At 33.8% G+C, this 15,090-nt stretch overlaps 1 non-coding gene across 1 annotated transcript; it reads left to right on the top strand.

Moving 5' to 3' along the window:
- The first annotated feature begins 1,020 nt into the window (after positions 1-1,020).
- On the top strand, positions 1,021-1,125 carry LOC123822379. Its single transcript, XR_006786330.1, has one exon. It is a non-coding gene; the product is annotated as a U6 spliceosomal RNA (small nuclear RNA).
- Positions 1,126-15,090: the final 13,965 nt, after the last annotated feature.

Raw genomic sequence — 15,090 nt, 5'->3', positions numbered from 1 at the left:
ACTTTAGGTTCACAAGTAAAAAGAGCTGCACCAAACTTAAATTGGCTTTCTATTTTCTCTGAAAATGACAAAAACAAGAATGTAGTGCTCAAATAAAATTGACTCTATGAAAATCTCATTAGGTTTATCAGGAGATATTTTTAACTACTTCCAATAGTATTTGACTGCCCCTATAGAGATCCTTTTATATAACAATCAATACATGCATAGAGAATTGATACCAATTCACTTATTTCAAGCCAGCCAGAAAAACAGATCAATAAATCATGAACTTTTCTTTACTTCTCTCAACATTAACAAAAACAATTATTCTAACAGACTAAGCCAGCAGCCAATAGTGTGATAAAACTGTTTCTGAGGTCAGAATGTTCCGAGATTGAGAAGGACTCCAGAGTTCAATACTTTATTTTCAGTACTAAATGAGAAAATATTCTAACTTCCTTTCACTCCCATCTAAAACTAAACATCAGGCTACCATGCACACATCCATGAAGAAACATTACAGTAATTATGAGGGGAAAAGAAGGTATCGGTGTCACTTGTTTCTTCTTTTAAGACACTATAACAGACACTAGTTAAGACACTATTTAAGACACTAGTAACAGAATTCCTAATATCTCTATGTCTAAAATCTAGATAAATGAATACATTTTAACAACTAGCCATAATTAATTTTCACAGCTTATATATCAACCATAAGAATCTTGAAATTTTTTTCCTGAAGTAGAAGGTACTACAAATAAATGTAATATAGCTTGGTTTCAACAAATGTTTAACCATGTCAAGAGAGCCATTTTATTTCTCTGAGGCTCACTTTCTATAAAATTAAAAGATGATGTTTGCTTAAATGATCTTTATTCTTTCTCCCCTTAATAAACTATGGATCTCTGTACAGAATGAAATTCAGATTATGTTATTATACAATTTGGTTGATTCTTGATCAGCTGATCAAAATTTCTAGATTAAATAAATTGATATTTGTTTCTTCTTTCAGAGGAAGACAGGTAAAATGGCTATCAGGCGCATATAGACAGCACATTTACTAAAATTGGAATGATACAGAAACAATTAGCATGACCCCTGTGCAAGAATAACACACAAATTTATGAAGTGTTCCAAATTTTGAGAAAATAAAATAAGATGACCAAATTGGCCAGAGAGACAAAACTTCAACAGATAATTAACATAAAACATATTAGAAACAAAATTTTATATGACTTTTACATCAAAACCATAATTGAAAAGTATCATACTCATAATTAATGGTGAATTTCTAAGTATGGTATAAGGAATATACAGACAACAAAAACTGATTTTCAGAAGGGCTAGAGGTTTCCTATACAGGTTCAATACTCATTAAAAGTGTGATGTGTTTAAAAGAGCAAACACAGGCTTAAGGTGCACTTGTGAATAAGCAATAGCTGCACTAATGTAAACAATAGAAACTTTATTTGCTGTTCTAAAGAGATAATTTCCAAAGAGTGTTTATCTTACAGTGTCAGACTTAGGAACTTAAGAGAGTGGGAGGACATTAAAAGAACTGGAGTAGCAGATGATAAATGTTATAAGAAATACAGACATGGTTATGGATTTTAGCTCAACTTCATGCCAGACTTTTTATTTGTTCACATTTTCCTTTAATGAAGTACATTACTTTGTGAAGTAGTTATTAACAGTTTTCAAGGTTAAATGCTGTAACATCCGTTAATAATGTTTAAAAAGTTATGTAAGCAAAATATGGGTTAGAAGACCAGTGAGATTCTTCCAAATCTGGTTCTATGCAAGTGGAGACTGAAGACAAATGTGTATGAATCTAAAATAATGAAAGTATTGTAAAGTGCAAAAAATGCATTTTTAATGCAGTATCCAGGCCACTTGTGAATATGGACTGAGTTAGACCACAATGTATTTACTGAACTCATACAAGTAAGTGGCCTAGTTTACCACCTTTGCTCTACTCACTCATGGATCATATTTAACTAAAGTGAGAATAGCTGTAGCTCTCTTATTCATTCATCAAGAGTATCATCCTTTTCTGCAGTTTACCATGTCATTAGAGATGAAAAAATAAACATTCTATTATTCTTCAGCTCTAGATGCCTTTCTAGCATTTTCCCTGACTCAGAGTAATGTGTGTAACCCCGGTCATCTAGAGGGAAAAACGGGAAGATTTATTTAAATACTCACAGAAAGGCCTTGGTTTGTTTTTCCATTTTAGGATTGGAATTTTACAGGATATTTATTTCTCTCTGCTTCTGCTTGAATATTTTCCTCGTGTTAAAAATATGCTAAATTATTTGCTTAAGTTCCCAATTGTGAGAAAAAGGTTATGTAGATGAATACGTGACTTATTTATAATTAGAAATAGTCTCTTATGGTTTAGTCTCTCTTGCGACCACTGACATAATAAAACAAGTCCTTGCAGGAATGTTGTGATGCTGACCATGCTGACCAAATGACCTATCAAATAATGTCCCTGATTATCTCTGTGGCAATCATTTTAATAAAAACATATTTTGATTAAAAGATGTACATCAAAAATGTGCATTTTGCTAAGTGAAATCAGCTAGGTGTTGAAAGGCAAATACCATATGATCTCACCTATAAGTGGAATCTAATCAGCAAAACACACAAGCAAGCAAAATGTAACTAGAGACATTGAAATTAAGAACAAACAGACAGTAACCAGAGGGGAGGTGAGAGGGGATAATGAGGGAAAAGGGGTGAAGGGTTTTCAGGAACACCTACAAAGGACACATGGACAAAACCAAGAGATTGTGGAATCAGGGAAGAGAGGTGGGGATGGCTGGAGTGGGGGCAAGGGAAGGAGCGAGGAAAAACAGAAAACTACTTGAACAACAATAAAATGTTTTAAAAGTGTATTTATTTTGGTTGATATTCTACATATGAAAATAGCCTAGGTATTTTTTATTTCTCTGATTTTAGATTCCTTACTAAATTCACATTAAGCAAATAAATTGGTTAAGTGCAAAGTAATATTATTAGAGGAACTGTTTCAAGAATGTCTGTAAAATTGCATTTCAATACCCATTAGATATGGTTCTTTTTCTCTATAAACCTTTTTCCATTACTGAAGGTGCAATTCTGTATCATTAAACAAAGGACATATTTAAAATAAAGCTTGATTTTCAGTCACTGAGCTATAGCTAGCTCAAATAAATATCAATTCCAATAAAGAGAAGTGAACTCTTCAGCTCGACCTGCTGACAATTTATTTTCCTCTGATTTTCGAAGTTTTATCAGGGGACACAATACTTGATGATTTTCAAATGATTTGGGGAATCAAGATGAAAGTGGCTGACCAGAAATTGTTAGGGAGAGGGGGAAAGGACTGGCTTCCCAGAGGTAGAAGCGGTGGAAAGGACAGTTACTTTGGAAACCCTTTCCCTGATGTCTACATGTGAGGAACATAAGCAAAAGTAGGGAAGGCTGCGTTGCTGTGGAAGGTAACCTGATACAGAGTCACCACCCTAGCAACCCTATACAGAAGGACCTTGCCTCAGGGACCTGGGCATGGGCCCATCTCCAGAGAGATTCTCTCAACTAACAACAAGAGCTTAGATGGTGACTAGGGAGCAGATGACCCCAAAGTGGCTCCAGGGAGAACCCAGTTCATCAATCCTCTAAGCAGTTTTGTTTGAATACGTGCATTCAGAAGCAAGTGGTGCAACCCCATTGCAATACAGACCTATGGACCTATCACAGTCATTTCAAAGAAGCAATGAGTTTTTAATTATCTGATACCATAGTTGCACATGTAGACTACAAGTTCACATAGAGGGAGCAGGAAGAGAACCATTGCATTCAGTAATTGTAAAACATTCACACTTGATGAGATGGTCTTCCCATGGCTCTTTGCTCCAAGACTCACTATGATGGCTAATGTCAGCTGAATTGAGAAGTGTGAGTTAAAGTCAGACAAGATTTTTCAGAAATACATGCCTAGTGGCACAGAGGTCCTGGAGGGCTGATAGATTCCACATTGCACACAGGGAATCAGATTTACCCAATTTAATATGATTTACCCTCAACTGGATAAATTGTAATTTCATAGGGAAATGTTCTTTGACATATATCTAAGAGAAAGGTAGTAACTACCTGTAGAATCTAGCTTCAAAAAAGCGTGGGTAGGGCGCAGGGTATGTTTCTCAGATTTGAAGGGACATCAGTGATGGACTCAGTTGAGTAATTCAAATGTTTTTATCCATGTGCCCAGTTCTCTGCCTGAAATAGCCAAAGGAAACATTGTCTGGGAAAGAAAATTGCATAATTTGTAAAACTCATACAAAATATGATGTCATATTAAAAACTATAGATATTTTCAGATTCTTAGATGCCCATCTAAGAAGGCCTTTAAAATGAGTTGAAAACATTATAGAATTATTTTAAGAATGGGCCATCTCTGTAAAGCGGTGTGAAGAAAAACATTGGAAACAATTGCCCTGAAAGGTTACATGAGGCTGTATCAATGTCTTAGTGAGCTGCTGCTTGCTTACAAGCAGTTGAGTAAACATTTGGTAATATAGATCTGCATATTAATTACTGAACACAAAGCAAGAGCAAAGCTCAAGATGTGCACGTTGGTGCTGGAAACAGCAAACCAGAGAGAGAAGGGAGCTATCACCAAGGCCAGCATGTTGGAACTCCTCACCACCCACCCCACCGGAGAAAATGTCAACAGAAGCTGCCTTTTGCTTTATGCAATAAAAATCCTGTGGACGTCCAATGGTAATAGGCTTAGGCGCCAATTCTATGGGAGGGTGGGCAGAAGGTGGGAGCTCCATTCTTAGGCTGTCCTCCCCCAATAGTTAGGGGAAGAAGATTTTTTTAAAAAACTGCATAAGATTGCTCTACTTTGGGAGTTGTAGGCGAGTCAGATGAGGATTTTTCAACTAAAGAGAGAGAGAGGCAAGGGGAAAATAAACTGGGCGTGAAAAGTAAGCTAGCATTTCTCTTCCTCCATGTGGCTTGGCTTTATGATTTTCTTGGTCATAACTCACAGAGAAGTGTGTTCTTCATCAGAGCTTAAAGGGCCAGGGCCAGAAGGATGACTTAACTTAAAAAAACTTAAGTCTAGCCTTGAATTTTATAAAATTACAAAAATGTCCAATGGTTATCTTCTGAAAATCCCACTTCTACCTTCAAAACACACATTTATTGCCTCAAGTGAAAAAGTTCTTACCAGAACCTGGGGTAACACCCCCCACCACAGAAGGTACCGGGATCGGAGAGGGTGGAGGCATTGTAAAGGGTCTTCTCCCACCCAGAAGGGCAGAGAATAAGTTAAAGGCACATTTTTAATTTAAAAATGCAGCCCTGTGCATTAGCTAAGTTAGTGCTACTTGTAGTCACAGCTAAACCCCCAAATTCTAGTGGTTTAAAACAGATGAACACATTTCTTGCTCTAACAAAGTCCAAAATTTATAGTTATGTCCTAGCAGTGGTTTATATCAGATCAAAAGTGTCAACTAATCAAGTTTCAGACTTGTGTGAAGCCAATTATGAATCACAGTCACTATTAAATGATAAATTCTATACTTATAACTGAATATATTAAAAACAAGGCAACTAATGATAAAAACCCATTCCATTGTAACATTTTACTACATTTTACTATTATCTACTCTCTAGATGTTAACTTTTATGATACCCATCTGCTAAAGATTGTATCATTTGGAGTGGTTTACACATTTTATCCCAACTCTTTCCAACTCTGCATTTAGTGTTGAGACCTACAAGCTCAGCATGCACATGGTCGATATAAAAGTTTTTAGAATCACACATTTACCAAATATTTGTCACCTTGTAATATGGAACTCCATCTTTCTCTCCTCCAATGTCACATTGTGTGTAACCTACACCCCAATAACTAGGTAAATACAATAACAAGTTTGAGTTAGCAATGCCACATTCTTTTTGGTCCCCATAGTACTTGGAATAACACTAGCTATAGTAATATATGCACCACAAAACATCAGTGCCTTCATACATTAGAACTTCAGCTTCTGCTCACATAAGTTCATAAATTGGCACTACTAATCAATGAGCTGTTCTCCCTCACATGACTCTTTTCATCTTAGGGCGCAAGTATCTTTGAAACTTGGTTTCCAGATGTTCCCCAGGGATCATTTTCCAACATATCCACACAGAGTGAAATAAAAGCTAAGGTGATTACAGGCAAAGCATCTATGTTCCTGGCCTAAGGATGTCACACACCAGTTTTGCCATCTTTCTATTGACTAGAACTCAGTGCCCAAGGCAATGTGGGGAGATTTCAGTTAGAGAATACAATATAAGTGCAATTTTTCTTCCAAATCTTGTATTTTTAAATATTTGAAAAAGGTCATTCTATCTTTATCTCTATTTCACACTAAGCAATTACATTATTATTATTTCAGCATGAAGCCTCCTTTTTCATTACATGTTTTGCAACTAATGTTGTTTCTTTCTTTCTTACCTTTATCTCTACACCACCTTTATCAGTAGTGAGTTTTATTCTAACTCATACAGTTAAATTAGCTTCTACTATTTCTAGGTTTGTATTTTAATCAGTGATGTTCCATCATAAGTACTTCAAGTGATTCCAGTTGTCCACAGAAATAATTGCATATTTAATATTTCATTGGTTTTTACCACTGTCAGTTAGCCATAATTTTAACTAACCATACCCTCTTACTCATAAAGTACAAGAAAATAATTTTTCCTTAATCTTTAGTAACATCACCATCTACATAGTTGATTATAAATAACAATATATTTAAAGATAGCGATGACTTCCTGATTTAATGCTTGATTCAATTTCCTCTCAAGACCCAGGAGGGAGTTATTTAAGAGATTCCAATTAGGAATGATTTGAATTAATTGGAGCAATATAATGTACACACTGCACTGCATTCTCAATTAAGTTTAAAAAGAGAAGATATTCTGCTGACAGCATGTCTTTATTGGGCTAATAGTCATTATTTACGTATCATCAATTCTTTATCTAATGTCAAGTATTTTGTGTCTTCTAAACACAAATATGCATTACTGAGAAACAAAAGTACCAATAAATAATAGATTGGTTTAGTAAATAGGAAAACATAAACCAGAACATATAGCATAAATTGTTGAATCATCAAGTATACCCAAACCTTCACCTCTCCATGTATGTAAGTATGTGAACAGGATATATGTAAATAAGGTGTCAACACTATGTGAGAATTTGGTGACCCCCTGGAGCCCACTCTGCCTAAGATAAAAACCAAATTTATTGAGTCTTAATTGCTCTGTTTAATAATGGAGGTAAATGTATTATGGAACTTGCAGATTCTTACTGTGCTTAGAATATCCATAAAATAAAATTATTCTTAAGGAAAAAAGCTTTTATTAAGACATTTGAGAATGGTATTCTTTTAGTAATATACTTACTTGTTCTGCATCTGAAAATATTAGCTTCAAACTGTTGCAATATTGTTGCAAGACCATTTTTATTGTGTTTAGGACCATGTTTGCTGTATACTTGCCTTCCTCTGGTGTTTTAGGTAATATAAACAAACTTATAGTTTGCATTGACAACACCCAGACTAAATTTTTTGAATCCTAATTCTGCTCATTATATCTGTGGCACATTGAATAGGCCATTTAGCTTATGAAATTCTCATTTTACTTCTTTGTAAAGTTAATATCTCTGTAATCAAGTGATGGTTGTTGCCAAGAGGGTGAGATGGAGGGAGGGAGGTAGAGAGAGAGAGATTTTTTTTTTTTTTTGGTGTATGGATCAACAGAAATTCTTTCATGAGATGTTATTTGAACGAAAGCCAATACCATACATAAGTGATAGAATGCTTTAACAAGATACTGTGGATTCATGCAAATGTTTTAATCAAACAATTTTATTTGGTAATTTGTGCCTAGTGCATATATATAGAATTAAACTAGTCCTTCTTCCACATGACCTAACTGATTGAAATTAATTAAAAATTCTAGCTGATATCTACAAAATGTTAATAAAATTAATCAAGAAGGGGAAGGGTCATCCAGGAACATGTATAAAGGACCCATGGGCAAAGCTGAAGAGTGGAAGGATGGAGGGTGGGAGGTGGGGGTGGGTGGGGTGGGGGAAAGTGGTGGAGGGAAAATGGAGACAACTTAACTTGAATAACAATTAAAGAAAATAATTCCCTTCAAAATGTTTGCTTTTAAAATTTTTTAAAATATACCTCAGGGGGCAAATTATCAGTTTCACTGATTCACCTCATCAATTCACCAGTTGACCAATTGAGGCTGTCAGTTGTGCAGACCCAGCCTTAATTGAAACTGAGAACAAAGTCTTATTCCTAAGAGCCATTGAAGCCTTCCTGTATCCCAGAAGCTATTAGAGTTTCATTATAAGTAGTTTTGTGAGGCAAGTACCCAGACTAATGAAGTCTAATTTCTTAGGATTAAAAAAGAGAAGCTGTAAGATATGGCTGATGTTAGATAAAGAGATTCTGAATACAGTACATTTATTCTGTTAAATTAGTCGTGAACACAGGAGGACATGGTTGTGGGCCAGGAGAGCCAACTGCAGTGTCTTCATGTGAGAGCTGGGGGTGGGATTCCAAAGTCCATTCTGTATTCATGAAGTCTTTTAGGAAAAAACTCTGTGGGTAATCCAATTTCAAGATAAAATTAAACTAATATGCAGGTCAAAACTTGTCAACCAAGACACTTAAAGAAAATATTCAATTATCACTAATAAGAATTCACTCAATATTCTCAACCAAAAGAACCATAACAGGAAAATGCTATTGGTAGTTTGGCCACTATTGCATGTATTTTGATTGAATGAGCAATATATGTGTATAATATAGACACCTACATTCTAAAGCAAAAAGTCATACTTGCAAATTTACAATATCAGGAAATATCACAAGAAAATCAACTGTCAATTTCCTAGAAATATCAGTTGTTTCAGAGACTGTCCTACGTTATAATCAATCTTCAAAAGCACATTATTGCTATTATAAACCATTAAAGGTGGTTTATAACCAGGGAAAAAATCCTTTAAGGTCTCTCAGTGCTACAATTCACAAGCCATTGCTACAATTCACAACTCGTTTGTTAGATTCCTAACCACCCTCAGCTTTGCCTTGGGCCATTAACTAACAAACCAATCATTAACTGGTAGTAATGACCATTTTTCCCAGGGATTATTGCTTAATTGAACTCTTGTGAAGGACCCATTATTTTCTGAGATGTCAAAATAACTATGTATTACTACATTTTCCTGTAATATGAGCACCCCATGAAATAAACAATACGAGTGCCAGAGAATTAAATTGGTCACTGTATACTCTATTTAAAATACATTAGTTTAATGAACAATTTTGATGTTTCAGAGGAACTTTCTCATTTTTTCATTCTCCTGAGCATATCCATCATGTGTATTAGATGCAGAATTAATGTGTATTTCTCTTCAGTAATATACAAAATGTCGAGACATTTATATTAGTAAACTGTGTTATATATTCATCTGGGTAAGGCACATTTGATTATTAGCATTCTGCTCCTGAGAAACAAGGCAAGGTTGCTTGTCTGTTGCCATGGAAATAAATTAGGAAGGATAACTTGCCTACTTATCAATTTTTATTAATGCAATCAGCCTACCTGCTTAACCCATAAGCAACTATAACACATTTAAACTAAGTCAATAAAGCCCTGTAACTCTAGGGGTGCCAGTTAAAGTAAATAGGATAGAAAATTGCTGAAATAAAAAGTCTGAATTATGTGTCATAGTTCTGATGTACCCCATCAATATTGCAGCATAAAGAATGTAGCCATTTGAGAGATCTTTGAGGGTAGAATTACCATCAACTAATATTTATTGAGAGAAGGAGAGGCAACTAAGAAGTCAAGAGGAATATGATAAAAGACAATTGCCCTCCTACTGTGTTGAAACTGTGTATAGATGTGTTAACGTTTGAAACTAAGGAATTTCAATCCAAAGCCCTCCAAATAAAAGTGAACAATATAGAATATATTTGATTGAACATAAAAACGCAAGCTCTAGAAGTTCATAATTTGTTATTATTCAAACTTTACTAAGATAAAGTTCACCTTTCTGTGATCTCAGAAGAAATAAACCTTATTAAGCCAATCAATAGCAAGTTACAAGGTCAAAAAGATAGTTAGCCGGGAAAATACACTCATTTCTGAGGACTCCAGACACGTTTATTTTTTACAGCAGGTCCAAAAGGCTTAAAAATAATTGACATTTTCTAACTCTAATTCAGACTGGCTTAATCCTCAATGTGTATAAATTACTGTGATTTTATAAGATATAGTCTACCGAGAAAATTAACAGCACGTAAACACACTTATTTTCCAAAATGAAAAATGGTCATTTGAGCAGCAGTATTGAGCACCTAAAAAGGTTAAGGAAACTTCCTCAAAAAAATCTAATATTTGAAAAATTATGTTTAATTTATTTTATTGTAGAGAAAATAATTGACATAACAGTATCCCTCTTAAAATTTTAAGTGTATGGTACATTTTAGTTGATTATAGGTAAAATGTTGTACAGCAGATCTCGGGAGCTGTTCATTTGCTTAATTAAAACTTCATGCTCATTTAGTAGTAACTCCTCATATTCTCCACTCCATAGTCCTTTGCAACCACCACATTTTTTGTATTTTTATCTTCAATTATGTATGATTGCTCAGATTTCAATATTCAAAAAGGCTGTATTTTAATGACTAATCATTGTGGCACTCATACTGGCAACAGATTAATAGTAAAAATAATAGAATTAAACCAAGTAACTTATTCTTATTTGCCCCTTCCTCCCCCCAAAACTTGTTTCTGTCACAATTCATAGTTAATAGCATCATAATGTCTCATGGATGTTAAATAAAATCATAAAACAAAACTGTCATTTTAATCTTTACACTTGAAAGAAGGAGCTTATCTATTACAAGATCATCCTTTCTATCTCTATTTACCCAATCAGACCTTTGTTTAAAGGTAGCTAAAACATCCCTGACCTTGAAAGAATAATATGGGAAGACAGTTAAAACATGTTTATTATGTGAAACAGCTCAAGGTGAAGCCTTAAACATACATTGTCTCATTTAGCACCAAGATAAAATACTGAAGATAAATGTTTGTATTAAATTTTAAGATCAGAAACTGAGTCCTGAGAGGATGACATACAAAAATCTACAAATGGTTAATGACAAAATAAAACTAGAATTTATGTTGGTATCCCTGTGTTAGATATTTGAACATGTAAGTTCCTTTTCCTAACTACTTTCATAGAGAATGTGTAATTATAATGGTGACAGATATTTGGTGAAAAAAGAAGAAATATATGTAGATATTATATGTGTGATAGTAGAAGCTTTATGGGTAAAAAAATATATTGTAAATAGGGTTTCTTCCAAAAGAAAAGTATAAAGACCTGGGGGTAAATCCTTCCCATCAACATGTCAGTAACAATCGAGACTCAACTATAAGGGCAGCCCATGTGGAGGACAGACCTGGAAAACTTGAATGATTGGGGAGGCTATGCCACTGGACTGTGCAGGACACTTACTATATTAAGCCACTCTATCAAGCCTTGGAGACATAGTAGTTCTACCTAATATACAGAAATAAACATAAGGAAGCAGCCAAAATGAGGAAATGAAGAAACACATCCCAAATGAAGAACAGAACAAAACTCCAAAAAAAAATTAAACAAAATGGAGACAAGCAATCTACTAGGATGAAGAGTTAAAAATAATGGTTATAAGAATTGCTCAATGAACTCAATGAGAAGAGCAGAGACTTCCAGCCAAGATGGAGGCATAAGTAGATATACTTTGCTTCCTCTCATAATTAAAAGGACAACAACAAATTTAAAAACAAAAAACAACCAGAACTGACAGAAAATTGAACTGTGTGGGGTGCAGAAAGGAGAAGAAAAGGAGCAAGAAATTAAAAATCTATTTGAAAAAAGAAATTGAGAGAATTCTTACCCTAACTTGGAAATAAACATACAATCCAGGAACTGCAAAGTCCAGACATGATGAAAACCCAAAGAGGCCCACACTAAAACACATCATAATTAAAATGCAAAGACAGAATCTTAAAAGCAGCAAGAAAAGCAGTTAGTTACCTAAAAGGGAGCTCCCATAAGACTATTGTTAGCTGGGTATCTTAACTAAATTTTTGCAGGTGAGAAGAGACTGGTGCCAAATATTTACAGTATTGAAAAGCGAGAACTTACAACCAAAATAACTTACCCAGCAAAACTTTCATTTAAGAATGAAAGAGTTAGAGGGGAGAGGGGAGGGAATTTCAGGGGAAAAGGGGAAGGGTTTTCAGAAACAAGTATAAAGGACACATGGACAAAAACAAAGGGGATTGAAACAGGACAGAGGTCAGAAGGGCTGGGGGGTGGGCTGGGATGGGAGTAAAAGGCAGAAAACTCTATTTGAACAACAATTCAATTTTTTTTAAAAAAATCAAAAGATAGATAAAAAGCTCCCCAAACAAGAAAAAACTAGAATTAATCACCATAAACCAGTGTTATATGAAATATTACAGTGTCTTCTTTAAAAAAGGCGAAAAAAATAAAATATGAAAATAAAAGGGCAATAAATAGCTATTTATCAATAATTGAAGCTAAACATGAAAATAAATGAACAAGCAGAACAGAAACAGACTCATAGATATAGATAATGTTTTGATGGTTGCCAGACAGTAGGGTATTTCAGAGAATGAGTGAAAAAGGGAATGGGATTAAGATGTACAAATTGGTTATTACAGAATAATTATGGGGATGTGAAGTTTAGCATGATATAGTCAATAATATTGTAATAACTATGTACAGCATCAGATGGGTGGAGATTTATCAGGATAATAATTTAGTAAGTTATGTAATGTCTAATCACTGGTGTGTATACCTGAAACTAATTAATAATGTATATCAACTATAATTGAAAGTAAAAAAATGATAAGAAGCTTAACAAAAAGAACTTAAAAATCAGTTTGTCAATATCTAAAAAAAGGTATAATGCTAATAAATAGAGGTATACCTGTGGTTACAAGTCAGACTATAAGTGAATCTACTACAAAATTTGGTAGATTTTTTAAGAGTTACTGAGAAATAATTCAAATGCCATGAAATCCCCCCATTCAGAGTAGAGCACTATTCCATGTTTCTCAGCATGTTCACAGATATGTTCAACCTTCACCATGATCAGTGACTGACACTTCCATCACCTCACATAGAAATCCCACACCACTTGCTACTATCATCCTGTGCCTGCAAACCTCAGCAGCCACACATGGATTATGTCTCTGTAGATTTGCCTCTTACAGACATTTCATATAACTGGAATCATATAATACATATTCTATTGAGACTGGCTTCTTTCACCTGGCTCAATGTGTATAAGTTTTATTCATGTTGGAGCATGGATAATAATTGCATTCTTATTATATAGGTGAATATTATTCCATCATGTGGATATACCATATTTATTTATTTATTAATCATTAATGGATATTTGGCTTATTTCTGTCTTCAGACCATTATGAATAATGCTGCTATAAACATTTATGTGCAATTTTTTCAGACATAAGTTTTCACTTTTATTATATATAATCTAATGAGTAGGAAGTGCTATCTTATTGTCATTTTCATTTTTATTTCCTTGATGACTAACCATGTCAATATACTTTCATGAATTCATTGATCTTTTGTATGTTTTTCTTGGGGAAATGTCTATTCACAATGTTTACCCATTTCTTAATGGTTTATTTGACTTTATATTATACTAGTGTGTCTATAATATATTCTAGATGAATTTCTTTTATCAGATACATGATACATAAATGTTTTCTCCCATTGCTTGTGTTATCTGTAACTTTCCTGTTAGTTTCTGTTGAAATGTAAAATCATTTAAAATTTTTTTATGAAATCCAATTTATCTTTTGGTTTTGGTTGATAATGTAATAATCTATTGCTTAATCTGAGAACATAAAGAGACTTTCTCTTATGTTCCCTTCTAAGAGTTTTATATTTTTAACACATTTAGGGCATAGATTAATTTTCAGTTAATTTTTGTGTGAGGTAAGGGTTCATCTTTTTCATGTGCCTATCCAATTTTCTTAGCATCACTTGAAATGTTGTTTTTTCCCCTGAATAGTAGCCCTCTTTTAGACAGTTGACCATAGTTATGTGGGCTTATTTCTGTTCCTTCAGAAATAAAGTATTATTTATTTGATCTCTATTATCAAATCCTTATCAAAAGATTAACATATTATCTTGATTTCTGTTGTTTTGTATTAAGATGTGAAGTTAAGAAATGTGAGTCCTACTTTGTTCTTTTTAAATAGTTGTCTGTTGATTCTGAATCTCGTGCAATTCCATATAAATTTTATAATCAACTTCTCAGTTTCTACAAATAAGTCAGTAGGGATTTGCATAGGGACTGGTTTGAATTTGCAGGTCAAGAGTGGACTATTGGCATCTTAACAGTATTAAATCTTTTGATCCATTAACATTAGATATTTCCTCATTTATTTATGTCTTTAATTTCTTGTATGATATTTGGTAGCTTTTAGAATATAAGTTGTAATGTTATGAAATTTATTCCTAAATGTTTTATTCTTACTTATGTTATTGTGAAGGGAATTGCCTTCTTCAATTTTATTTTCAGATTGTTCATTACAGACGTATAGAAATACAGTTCAATTCTGTGTACTGATCTTGTACCCTACAATCTTGTTTAACTTATCCACTATTTCTAGTAGTTTCCTGGTAGATTTCTTAGGATCTCTATAGAAAAAAAAAAAATAAACCCTCAAGTATTGAGATAGTTTTCTACCACTCTGGCTGCCATTTATGTATTTATTTATCTTACCTAATACCCCAGACTAGAATCTTCAGTGCAAAATGAAACAGAGTGGTGACAACAGACATCCTGAATTTTTAACAATATTTTCTGGGGAAAGCATCCAATATTTCACCTTATTTGTAGATTTTTCATAGATGCCCTTTATCAGATTAAGGCAGTTCCCTTAATTCTGTTTTGTTCAGCCTTCTTCTGCAAATGG

This window comes from Phyllostomus hastatus, unplaced genomic scaffold, assembly GCF_019186645.2.
Source record: "Phyllostomus hastatus isolate PE091 unplaced genomic scaffold, TTU_PhHast_1.1 phas_contig_40, whole genome shotgun sequence".
Taxonomy (NCBI): domain Eukaryota; kingdom Metazoa; phylum Chordata; class Mammalia; order Chiroptera; family Phyllostomidae; genus Phyllostomus; species Phyllostomus hastatus.
This window is presented reverse-complemented; position numbering and strand designations above follow the sequence as displayed.